The sequence below is a fragment of the Dreissena polymorpha genome, chromosome 10 (genome assembly GCF_020536995.1).
Source record: "Dreissena polymorpha isolate Duluth1 chromosome 10, UMN_Dpol_1.0, whole genome shotgun sequence".
NCBI lineage: Eukaryota > Metazoa > Mollusca > Bivalvia > Myida > Dreissenidae > Dreissena > Dreissena polymorpha.
In genome coordinates this window covers 31,342,478-31,355,380 of record NC_068364.1, presented here as the reverse complement: position 1 = coordinate 31,355,380, position 12,903 = coordinate 31,342,478, and the positions used below count along the sequence as shown (strand labels likewise).

The 12,903-nt window shown below is 33.7% G+C and overlaps 1 long non-coding RNA gene across 1 annotated transcript; it reads right to left on the bottom strand.

The window, feature by feature from the left end:
* Positions 1-1,886: 1,886 nt before the first annotated feature.
* Positions 1,887-12,506, bottom strand: LOC127848453 (uncharacterized). Its single transcript, XR_008034515.1, has 3 exons — positions 12,270-12,506; positions 4,499-4,626; positions 1,887-3,621 (listed from the first exon to the last, which is right to left on the bottom strand). It is a non-coding gene; the product is annotated as an uncharacterized LOC127848453 (long non-coding RNA).
* Between the last annotated feature and the right edge of the window lie 397 nt (positions 12,507-12,903).

The window sequence follows — 12,903 nt, the reverse complement described above, 5'->3', positions numbered from 1 at the left end:
AGCTCCTGAACAGACTGCATAGGCTTTGCTGGCTGAATATGACATAGAACCCATTTTCGCATGATAAGGCTATTAGTATAACAGCTTATATTTAACACACCTCTGTTTTGTTTGCCATGTACTGGCTTATCCATTCCACGCTAACAAAGTTTGTCTCCAATTCACTCACAATTCCTACAAACCAGGCAAGGATTTCATGGATCTATTGAATAAAAATTAGAGAAAACAAGAGCTGTGTTTGTGAAACACAATGCCCCTACAACGCCGCTTTGAAGCCATACATTTGACCTTTGACTTTATAGGATGATCTTGACCTTGATCTTTCACCACTCAAAATGTGCAGCTCCATGAGATGCACATGTATGCCAAATATCAAGTTGCTATCTTCAATATTGCAAAAGTTATGACGAAGGTTAAAGTTTTGTGACAGACACACAGACACATACACTGACAGGCAGACAGGCAAAAAACAATATACCCCCGATCATTCGATCCGGGGGCATAACAATTCAGTAAATAGATCTCAATTGCATTGGTCATTGTCGACTTAGGTACTACTTTAAAGTACCCTGTTTACTCTTCAGCATATTAAAATGTACCCTGGATACAGAAAATATGCCTAAAGGTATCCGTATACTCTGGGGTACTTTTCCGTATCCCGTGTACTTTGTAGTATACTTAAGAATTACTTAGGTACTTTTAAGAAGTACCTGAGCCAACAATGACCAATCGAGGGTAAATATAAGATTTGTGTTGTTATACACCACACTTTCAAAAATCTATCTTCAATGATTACAAGAGAAACAAGCAAATTTGTTGAATTGATACCACCCACCAAATAAACTTGGTGCATGCATTGTTGCAAATCCCTTGATATATGGTTTAAGTGTAGGGTAATTGTTTTGATGAATTGCAATTCTCCTCATTGATATCTACATACTCATGAAATTTCATTATGAAATCTTGTAGTGTTTCTGAGATATAGCCCTGGAAATTTACAAAATACATTAACAAGAAAGGGTAATAACTCTAGGTTTAAAAAGTGCAGGGTGATGGTTTTTGTGCCTGGCACTTCCTTAAATTGATTTCTACTCACCAAGGAAGTCTCATGTTTAAATGTTGTATCATATTTGCAATATATCCCTTAGAAGTACATCATACAAAAAATAACAAAGGGCAATAACTGTTATTTAAACAAGTGAAAGGTTATGTTTCTTAAGCATGGCACTTTATTTTCTCTACACATGAAGTTTCATGTTGAAGTATTGTATGGTATCTAAGATATAGCCCTGAAAAGTTATATCCTACAAAAACAAACAAAGGACAATAACTCTTTTTAAAGAAAGTTTATGGTTATGGTTCATATGCATGACACTTTTCCTCATTGATATCTATACACATATGAAGTTTCATGTTAATAACTTATATAGTTTCTGAGATAAAGCCATAAAACGTTTTGTGACAGAGAAACGAACGGACATACTGATGAACGGACAGACGACGCCAATTCTATATCCCTCTGCCTTTAACTAGGGCTAATAAAAGGGTAAATGATGAAGTTTATCAATGCAAAAAAAATCCTTCAAAATATGACTATTAACGAGCAAAAAATTGCCTTAAAGCAACACTTCACCTGCAGGGCATATGATACAAAAAGACCAAATATAAGGCTGGATATTTCGTCTCTTACCAGGACTGAAAACAGCGAAACTGTCGAGACCAACACAATTCACATGATATTCAGGCGGATACCAAGCCATCTGAATTATTAACAGCATAACTTGTGTCATAATATTGATACATAGGATACATATGTGCGTTACGTGTCATCCCAGATTAGCCTTTGCAGTCCACACATGCTTATCTGAGTCGACACTTTTCGCTGTTTTCAGCAAAAATCCAATTTAGACAGAAAAGTATCGTACAAAATATACTGTAAAATCATTTGTAATGCTCAGCGTGACATTCATGATTTGTCAAAAATGACTTTGCATGGACACAAACCTACAATCATAAATTAGTGATTTTGGCCAAAGAACACACACAAATACAAATGATCCTTTGTTATCTTGAAATTCATTGATCAGTCAAGCCACAAGATAAACTAAAATTTATGTCCCATAAATAATTATGATTTTTCAGTAACTAAGATTAAGCAAACATAAATGTAAACTTAAAGAGTGTAAATCAAATTTTGAAAATGTACACAAAAACAAATGCTGTCTCTGTAAGCGGTGATTGCTCCTGAAAAGTATTGCTTAAAGCTTAAAGTATTGTTTTGACCTAAAAGTATTTTTTAGACCCAAAAGTATTGTTTAGACCACAAAGTATTTTTCTAGCTTAAAGTATTCTTTTGACCCAAAATAATTTTTTTAGCTTAAAGTATTATTTAGACACAAAAGTATTGTTAGGACAAAAAAGTATTGTTTACAGACTTAAGTATTGTTTAGACCCCAAAGTATTGTTTAAACCTCAAAGTATTGTTTAGACCCCAAAGTATTGTTTAGACTCAAAATAATTGTTTAGACGCAAATGTATTGTTTAAACCCAAAAGTATTGTTTAGACCCCAAAGTATTGTTTAGACCCAAAAATATTGTTCAGACCCAAAAGTATTGTTTAGACGCAAATGTACTGTTTATCCAAAAGTATTGTTTAGACTCAACATTATTGTTTAGACCCCAAAGTATTGCTTAGACCCCAAAGTATTGTTTCAACCCCAAAGTATTGCTTAGACCCACAAGAACTGTTTAGACCCAAAAGTTTTGCTTACACCTAAAAGTATTGTTTAGACGCAAATGTATTGTTTTGACTCAAAAGTATTGACTCAGAGATGACCTGTACATATAAACTTTGACATACACACACAAGGCAGTATAAGTTCTCTTTATATCGAACCCTGCTGCACATATCCCCTCCAATTGAGACATTCTTCCACAAATTTCATCATGCCCCGACATCTGAGGGATGTCTGACTAACATGGTGGGTTATTAACGTTGGCCGCCAGTAAGAGACTATAGTACAAAATTTCACTGGAAAAGGTTACATATGCCACTAGAAAATGTCCGGATTTTTGTGTGTGCAAAAGCAGTCGATTTTGATTTGTGTAAAGTTCTTTCTTGTGTGTGCATGACATACCTTTCTATTGCATAGAACGATTCAGCTTAGAAAGGCCTTTATGAATAGGTACATGTATGGGGGTCTCTATGTGCACAATGTAGCTGTTATTTTTGCTTAAAGTTGTCGCTTTTACATTGAATCAATTGATATAGGAAAAATATTTATATATTGTGACCTTTTAGACCCAAAAGTAATGTTTAGACCCAAAAGTATTGTTTAGACCCAAACGTATTGCTTTAACCCAAAAGTAGTGTTTAGACTTAAAGTATTGCTTGAACCCAAAACTATTGTTTTTAGGTCGAAATATACTGAATAACTGTATGAAAAAAAATATTTATAAGTTATATTTATAATAAATCCCAGGGGAAGAATCACTGTCAGGTATATCAGGGCGCTGTAGCCCACGACTACAAAGACGCTGACTACTGCATAGAAACTCCACAACCCTTCCACAATCATTTCTGGCAACGAACTGTCGATGGCCTCAATGTATTGGGAGAACCTGTGGAATGGGAAAACAGGTATTAATGCATGTGGGTAAAGTGTCATCCAAGTTTAGCCTGTGCAGTCTTTCCAATTTTATGCATTTTTTTGTTTTAAAGGGACTATCAACCGCGATTGACGAAAAAAAGTTCTAAAATACCATATTTTTAACATTTATTAGTTTATATTGATTAAAATATCAAGACTGGTATATTACATAACTTGAAAAAAGTTCATATTTTAGTATATATTTGGTAATAAAATTTCGCGATGTGAAATCGAAAGTACATCGCGAAAATAGGTGACATAACGATATACACACTATAAATAACACAAGTAGATTGATCATTTTATATATAAAACTTATATTATTAACTACGCATCCACAATTTGCTTTCCTTGGTTTACCACGTGACTATGATGATCATTCTACTTGCGGTATTTATAGTTAAATGGTATTACCTGGTACCTGTACCTAGTTAATGTTATTACCGAATATACTGAAAATATGAATACTTAACAACTGTTTAAAGGTAATGTAATATACCATTCGTGATATTTTTATCAATATAAACTAATAATTGTATAAAAAAGGTATTTTAGAACTTTTCTTTTCTCGTTAATCGCGGTTGACGGTTCCTTTAAGGAAGTAAATTCTAAACAAAAATCTAGTTTAGACAGAAAGTGTCATTCCTTACAAGCCTGTGCAGTCTTACCTTATCAAAGAAACATATGTAGAATGGGATGATTCAATCGATGTTGGACTACTTACCTTTTCAATCAAGAATAGATAGTATGGAATGACATAGCAATATTGACAATCCTTGACTTAGTACCTTTTCAATCCAGCGTAGGTGGAAGGTGATGACTTAAGTGATGTTTGACTACTTACTTACCTCTTCAATCAAGCGCAGGTAGAATGGGATGATGTTAGCGATGTTGGCAATCACCCAGTAAATAAAGATGACACCTTAAGTAACAGTGTCCTTTTTCGTTCTGACTCGATATGAAGTGCAACCAGAACCTGAAATTTACATAAATATTGACAAAATATTTTGAGCCTTGTAAATGAGACTTAATGCGTTTGAATTGGATTTGCCCTAGAAAGAGACTTCCTATAATTGAAAAATAAAATAGACGTGGAAAGTAGTGTTTTTGATGCACATGCATTAATACCTGTTTTCCCAGAGCTCATTTATAATCAAGGTTGTACAATTTATTGTATTCATTCCAGTGACGTTTAAAGCAATTTATATACGTTTTCATCGGCAAAAAATAGTGCTTACATATTTATGCTAACAATTGCCTATTGACGCAATGAAACAGATACTTAGTAATACACAGTACTTTTTCCACCATTTTTGGAATAAGACCTCGGACGACACTCAACGCACAGGCATCAAGCCCAGATTTCCCAGAGCGAGGCTCAGGAGATTCCGAGCTATTGTCCCATTCCCCTGTTCATTTGGGGGACAATTTGTACATAAAACAACCATGAACATGGGAAAAGATGTGTGCCAATTTGAGAAATAGGTCCCTTTAACAATTTTATTGACAGTTCTTCGAAAAAACAGGGTAATGTGTTTAAAGAGAAAAAAAAGAGAGATATTTCTAAATTGGGAAGACGCGAAAATCGACATCTATTAAAAAATGAAAAAATGTCCTTGATTTAATTTGAATGATCCACGTTTTGGGAAAACTCCTCATACATGTATGTTAGGTATCGAAACTTTCTACTATTTTGAATTGTTCATTATATGCATATTACCGGCAAACCAAACTAGCAATTTCCTCCGACAAACCAGCACGAGGGGGAATATTTCAGGCATGACAATGACAGTTTAATTTATTTTCAAGTTCGTAGTAAATTAATAAGTTGGTCTGTAAATGAATAGTTTTCTTATCAAGTTCATTCATTAAACTAGATTGGAGTTCATACTTGGCATTCTACAGTTTAAAATACTCCCTGTGTATACCCATGTTATCTTGTTAACTTAAACCGACTATTATCCTCGTTGCTTTATTGATTTACAAATATGCCCAAATAAACTAACCGCAAACTGAGGTGCATTCATATGCTTTTATCTTGCAGTACTTTTCACATTACAGATTAGATAGTTACTTTGCCTACTTGACTTAAAGGGACCGTCAACCAGATTGACGAAAAAAAAGAAAAGTTCTAAAATACCGTATTTTTTACAATTATAAGTTTATATTGATGAAAATATCACGACTGTTATATTACATTACTAGAAAAAAGTTGTTAAGTTTTCATATTTCAATATATTCAGTAATACAATTTTGCTGGGTATGTGTACCAGGTAACTACCAGTTAACTATACATAACGCAAGTAGATTGATCATCAACGTCACGTGGTAAACCTAGGAATGCCAATGTCGTCACACAAGCTGTTATAAACACTAGACTGGCCAATATGTCCCACAAGCTCTTAAACCTTTTGTTTACATAATAGACCCAGGCTGTCTGCTACAGTGTACCAGTGAAGTATAAACAGGCATTGGATGTTATCATAACTAGCGTAGTGACTTGCAGTTACCGTTCTTAGCGTAGTAAAAAGAAGACTGACTTTCAAAACTTGCTCTGTAACATTAGTCGTGAGCTAACGCTCACAACTAATAAGTACACGATAAACAGTAGAGACAACTCTTAAGGCTCTAGTATTCAGTAGTACACAGTAATACCCATGTGACTATTTCTTGATGTCTATAACAATTGATTTTACATCCAGTAAATATCCGACGAAATGAATGTAGGTTTTAGATTTAATTAAATGTATACTTAGGTACTCCCAATTTTTACCAATAGCTGAACTCTAATAACTAATATTTTTCATTATTATTTTATCAATTTATATTTAGATTCCCCTGAACAAATGCAAGTTTTTTAGTATTTGATACTATTTAAAGTTTTTTTTTTTCTATTTTCTTTCAGACTTTGCAAAAAGGTAACTCTTATTTCGGACATATTAAAAAGTCAGTATACAAACCTTAAACAAATGTCAGTTTCTATCCAAACTATGCTAAAAGAAATGAAGAAACTTCAAGACAGCAATGAAGTTAGCATTCAATCTGTGCAACGTTCATATGATGAGCAGGTACGCAGGATACAGGAAACTCGGCAAAAAATAATTGCAGCCTTAGACACAATTGAACAGAAGACACTGAAGGAAAAGAAAGATACTCTGACCAAACTGCAAGCCTCTTCCAAAAATAATGTTGACAAATGGCATCAGGCTGCAAGATGAATTGAAACAACTTCAAGACGCCATACAGGACATTAGTGATAAAAACAAGCTGGAACTATCCTTTATAGCCACCTGGAAATTCAAGGACAATATACAACATTCTGAAACCTTTTTGAAGAAAAACTCTTTGCAGGTTTAAGTTTCAATAACATTCCAGTCTGACACTGAAATTGTACAGTACTTTTCCAAACTTTCTGGTCTTGGGAGGCTTGAACACAGTACCCAGACATTGATGGTACAAGATACTCCAAACAAGGTATTCATTGTGCAGGGGAAGTCTGTATATAATGTGGAAATATCCAATGATTACTTTGAATGCAGTATCTCAGCCATCCTTGTTCTCCCAGACAGACAAGTCCTGGTTGTCGACGAAAATAATAACAGAGCCATGCTTCTTGACCAGCAGTACCAGGTGGTGAGTCATTGTAGTGCGAGTGCTGTTTATACACGACCTGTGTGATATCACACCCAGTGAGGTTGCTGTGACTGTCAATGAACGTGTTGATGACATACGTGAGGTCCAGTTCATCTCAGTCAACAACAGACAGCTGGTGCCAGGAAGGAAGCTTCAGTTACAACATACATGCTGTGGTATTGCCTGTCACCAGGATGACCTGTATATTACTTTTGGTACTGCACGGTACAAGTATACACTGAGTGGGAGACGAGTTAGCAAGATGTATGAGGATACATCAGACCGTTATACAGGCAAGAATCATAGTTAATTAATAATGATATGATTACGGATTTGTTAAACTAATAAACCTCAAAATAACCATAAGTTTATTATTTCAATGGCAGCTGAAAAAAACAATGCATGTTTCGGGGCGTTGATTTAAACATCCCCAGAATGCCATAGCTAAAAATATTGTGAACTATTTTTATTCTGTTTAATCAGAGATTTCTACAAACATGTGTCACTAGATGGTTTAATTAAATGTCATGGATTGGTGAAATCCTGCATTTTATTGAATCTTTAAACTGGGTGTGTTTTTTTGCAATGTCTCATAGAAGACTTTGACCTAAAATGTGGTTGAACTTTTTTTTTGTAGTTTTATGGACATCATAAAAATCCATGAAAATTAATGTCTGATGAATTATATTGGTTTCATAGAAGGCAAAGAGAGCTTTTCAATAATTGTTTGTAGCCTCTGTTTTTTTTAGTTTTTGGTTTATTTTTAATTTTCAGTAAATGAGTATGAAATTATAATTTCAGCAACTGACTTTTGTAACTGATGAAGAAACATGATACAATTTCAATTGCATTAACAAAAATAACTATAGTTATTATTTTTTATGATTGTAATATAAAATACGTTATTGTATGCCAATAACATTTAAAAAGTTGGTACATGTATGGGTAATAAATTATTACTATATGGAATAACACCACCTGAAATATTCCTGTGCATATTTAATTATTTCTGTCTTCGTTGCAAAAGAGAAGACTGTAATTATTCTAACACCTGACACATGCAAACACGTCAATCATTCAGAAAACACAATGTGCTGTAACAGACATTCCTACCACACATGAATATTTATCATTAGTGGATTTTATACATATCTTAATAATGTTTTGTCTCTGGTATTTAACAACACATTATCAATACAGTTTCAGTACGATTTGTGATTACCTATTATACACATAATTCAATATCTTGATGTTACTCTGTTTTGCAGTATTCAAGTGTGCTGTGAGTTCCTCAGGGGACAAGTTGTACATCACTAACAAATCCCAGCACAAGCTCCTCACTCTGGGCAGGGATGGTTCAGTCCTGGCCATCTTCACTGACCCTGCACTACAAGGTCAAAGGGGTGTACACGTGACACCTGCAGGCCAAATGCTGTTTTGTGGAGGCCTATACCCCAACTACTCCATCCTACAAGTGGATAGTGAGGGCAGAGGGGTGCTGGCCACTCTTGCTACACAGGCGGAAGGAGTGGTGAGGCCATGGCTAGTAGGTCTGCAACGGGTACCCGAAATATCCGATAATATCGGATCCAACTTCAGATTCGCGGGTACGGATCCACCCCTGAAAATTCGGTTCCGGATATTTATTTTCATAGTTGTATGTAACCTAGCGCTGTTTTCACAAGAATTGTTTTTTATACAGACTGGTTCTTTTTAAAAGATTAATCATACCTGTAATAGTCGATGTTACATATTATATGCACAAATTCGTCACTACAACTACATTAAACAACACATAAAATATTATTCTCTAAAATATGACCGTATTTGTGCGTAAAATATGGAATGTTTAAAATTGATAGGCGTAAATGGGTTTCGCATTGCGAGCATCTGTTTTATTAAAATCATTCTTTTCTTATTGCTTTCATAATATTTTTTAGTCATTTTAATACTATCAATTTTATAAAATTGTAAAGAAATAATAAAATATTTACTTACAAATCGATTCCATTCAGGATTTCATTTAACGGTTGCATAATTATTGAGAAATTAGCAGACTTTGCTGATGAAAGCGTTTAAGCATTCTTCAACTTCTTGCACAAACAATGATGGCGTAGCTGTTGGTAAATTCCAGCACATGTACACGATGAAGGAGGTTCACGTATTAATGTGGGTAATTAAAACTGGGTTTACTATGATGATTTATAACTCAATAAATTTTTGAAAAACCCGGCAAGCGTTTCGTGTTTAACAGCCACCTTTAGGCATCCGAAAAAAATATTTTTAATATTTAATTTTTGTTTCGTCAAAAATTGGAGTCGGTGGGTCCGAAAATCATTTTATTAAAAAATTCTGGCCTTATGCTGAAAATAAATACCATGCATCAATCATACACATTCTGCTTCTTTTTGTAAAGGCACACTTTTCAATCAAAAGTGTACTAGAACAATTTTAAGAGAATAACCAAAATTGATGGCATTTACATAAAATACCTTCCATGCAAAACTGGATATCATAAATCATGATTGTCACTGCTCATCATCCTCTTCATCCTCATCATCATTATTATCATCTTCAGAAAGAACCAAAATGCTTCTATTGCAAATGTTAATTGTCTCTTTACAGGCACAAATAATGATATTCAGTTGACTAAATTAAGATAATGAATGAAATAATATAAAATAATAATCATATAAATAAATTGCATTTAGATGGTATATTGGTATTTTCTCAAACGTACGGCCATTCATTTTGTATTATTTGGTTTACAGACATAGTTTCCTTAACGTATTTAGTAAACCAATTTGGCAATATCAATAACATTTAAAGTTTTTTTCTCATTTATTTAAAACAGAAAAACGTATAAAATCATTTTACTCATGTTAAAATACAACATATCTGATTGATGACTTTCAATAATAAGAAAGGCTGACCGTTTATTTAAATAATTATATTCATATTAACAACGAAAATTGCCATATAAAATAATTTAAGGTGTATATATATTTTTTAAATAACTACCCTGGTGACCTAGATTTTGGACCCACAAGACCCAGATTGGGCCCGGTCTAGATATTGTCAAGATAAACATTCTAACACATTTTATCAAGATTGAATGAACGTGTGGCCTCTTAAGTGGAAACAAAGTAAAAGTTGATGACGCACAACTACACTGCTGGACATATGGTGATCGAAATAGCTCACCTTAAGCACTTCCTGCACTGGTGAGCTAAAAAGGGGGCATAATTCAATTTACTTGTAGGTCAGAATTATGGAACTTGGTCAGTCACCTCACGCAATGACCTAGATAATATGCGTGAATTTTCTTTATTTTTCTCGAATACTTGTAGTAGAAACAGTAAAATATAAATGTTGCGAAGTAACCTGGGCATTATACAGAGCTTGGCAACAAAGCCGACATGTAAGTGAGTAGTATAGCTCAAACTAATTGGTGAATAGTCAAGATATAACCCGTGTTTTCATACATTTTTCTGCCAGCGATAAAAAATCGAAGTGGGTTATATAAAACAAATGCGGCCCTGCCTGAAAAATTTAACAGTATGTGTTTGTGCCTGATAGCTAGATATTGGTGCTGGTGACCTTATAGTTTATCTGGCAAGGTTTAAACGCACGTTGAGCATTGATAGAAAACAACTCTTGACACGATAAAGTTTGATAAATAACACTCAATACGTAAGCAAAGTTTGACAAGATAATGCCAAATTTGATAAATCAGACTTAATATGAAAGCAAGCTAATCTGCTTGTCAAAAAACCCGACCGCACACAGTGTTTTATCGATAAAAATTGGCAAAACAATCAGACAGATACTTCATTTTTATTAAGTGTCATCTTTGGAAAAGATGTGATTGGGCACGTAGACACTTATATTTATATAGGGCTTTATTCTTCAAACGTGGTTGTATTATACTTGTTCCCTCTGTATCATTTAGAAATGAACATGAACATTCACATGCCTACGATTGCTTTAGCATAAGCTATGATGACCTTGAATTTGTATTTTAGAATGAACATTCATCAAATATTTAAAGCTAAATTACTCAACGGTTTGCATGCTTTGGATACTAGAGAGCACAAATGTTGTGCCCACACATTATTAGACTAATAAATACAAATAAAAAGCAAATTAACAAAAGAAAAATGTCTTATGAAAACCTTTCTGACTTAAATATCACAATTTTGTAGTCTAAGATAGTAAATAGAAGATTTGCTCCCTCTAAGGCAGAAATGATTTGTTTGTTTCAACATTGCTTTAAAGAAACTTTCATTTTACCCAAAAAAACCTACTTTGACTTATTTTTTAGAACATATGGCTCTGAAGTTAATTTAGTGGTTTAATAACCCATTCCTTATTTTTATATGGGTAAATATCCATTTGCTGTTTTAGAATAATAAGTATACAGCGTTTAGTTTAAACATATTTATTTCAAATAATGCACCTTTGTTTACATAGAATTACAATCATGTTTATAATACGTACATGTTCGAATAGGATAGGTATACAGCGTTTAGCTGGTGAGACAAAGGGTGTTATTCTGACATTGAGTTTTCAAGTGATCACGAATGTTGTAATCTTGAAAATGTCATCTGCCGAGACAAACACTTTGATATGATATCTAAACTACATTTTACAAACTGTACATTGTCTGATTAATCGATTTTTTATTTAAAATCACAAATATGCAATAACTAAATGGTTTAACCCTTTACCACTTAGATACGTATTTTGATGCATGTGTAGTCATTTAGAAAATTAAATTTAATTAAAGACTTTTCTTAATATAATTTTTAGTTTTAAAGATTTCATTTCCAACCTGTAGATACTGGTGAGCAGCAAACAGCATAAAACCTGAACAGACTGTGAGTTACATCCTAAATTAAAGATTTAAAGGTTTCATTTCCAAACCTTAACTAAACTGATGAGCAGCAAACAAAATAAAACCTAAACAGACTGCGAGTAACTTACTATATTTAAGTTTTAAAGGTTTTATTTCCAATCCTTAGATACGGATGAGCAGAAGACCACATACACCTGAACACACTGCGAGTTACTCGCAGGCTGTCCTAAGTTTATGCTGGTTGCAAAAGCCATTTTCACTTTGCTTCTGATGAGGAAAGGGTTAAGTAAGCTTTTAAGTATTTGAGGCACTCTTGGCACATTCAACAAACCTTACAAGTATTTCCTTAAGACACAAGAAGCATCAAAAAACAAGGCCTATAAATCCACACGAAATTGATAAAACAGAAGAATCAGGGTATAAATAACCAAACGATATTTGGCAGTGTTTACATAAACCTTTTTAAGAGGATAGTTACAATTGTGTTCTGTTTTGATATTTACATAGTCAGGTTCAATGTACATGTAAATTAGTGCTTAAGTATGCGTGTTATGTTGGAGAACATACATATAAAATCACTCAGTACTAAAGAGCTGTCTGATTACTGAGTTCTCACATTGTTTGCATGACTAATTATTGGAATAAATCAAGGTTGGTCTGGCCCTTAAACAAAAACGTAAAACGGACTCCAAAGCAAACAGACCAGATCCCAAACGTGAGTTTTCTGATTCTTAAAGTGTAGCACTTTTCCATTTAAGGTAA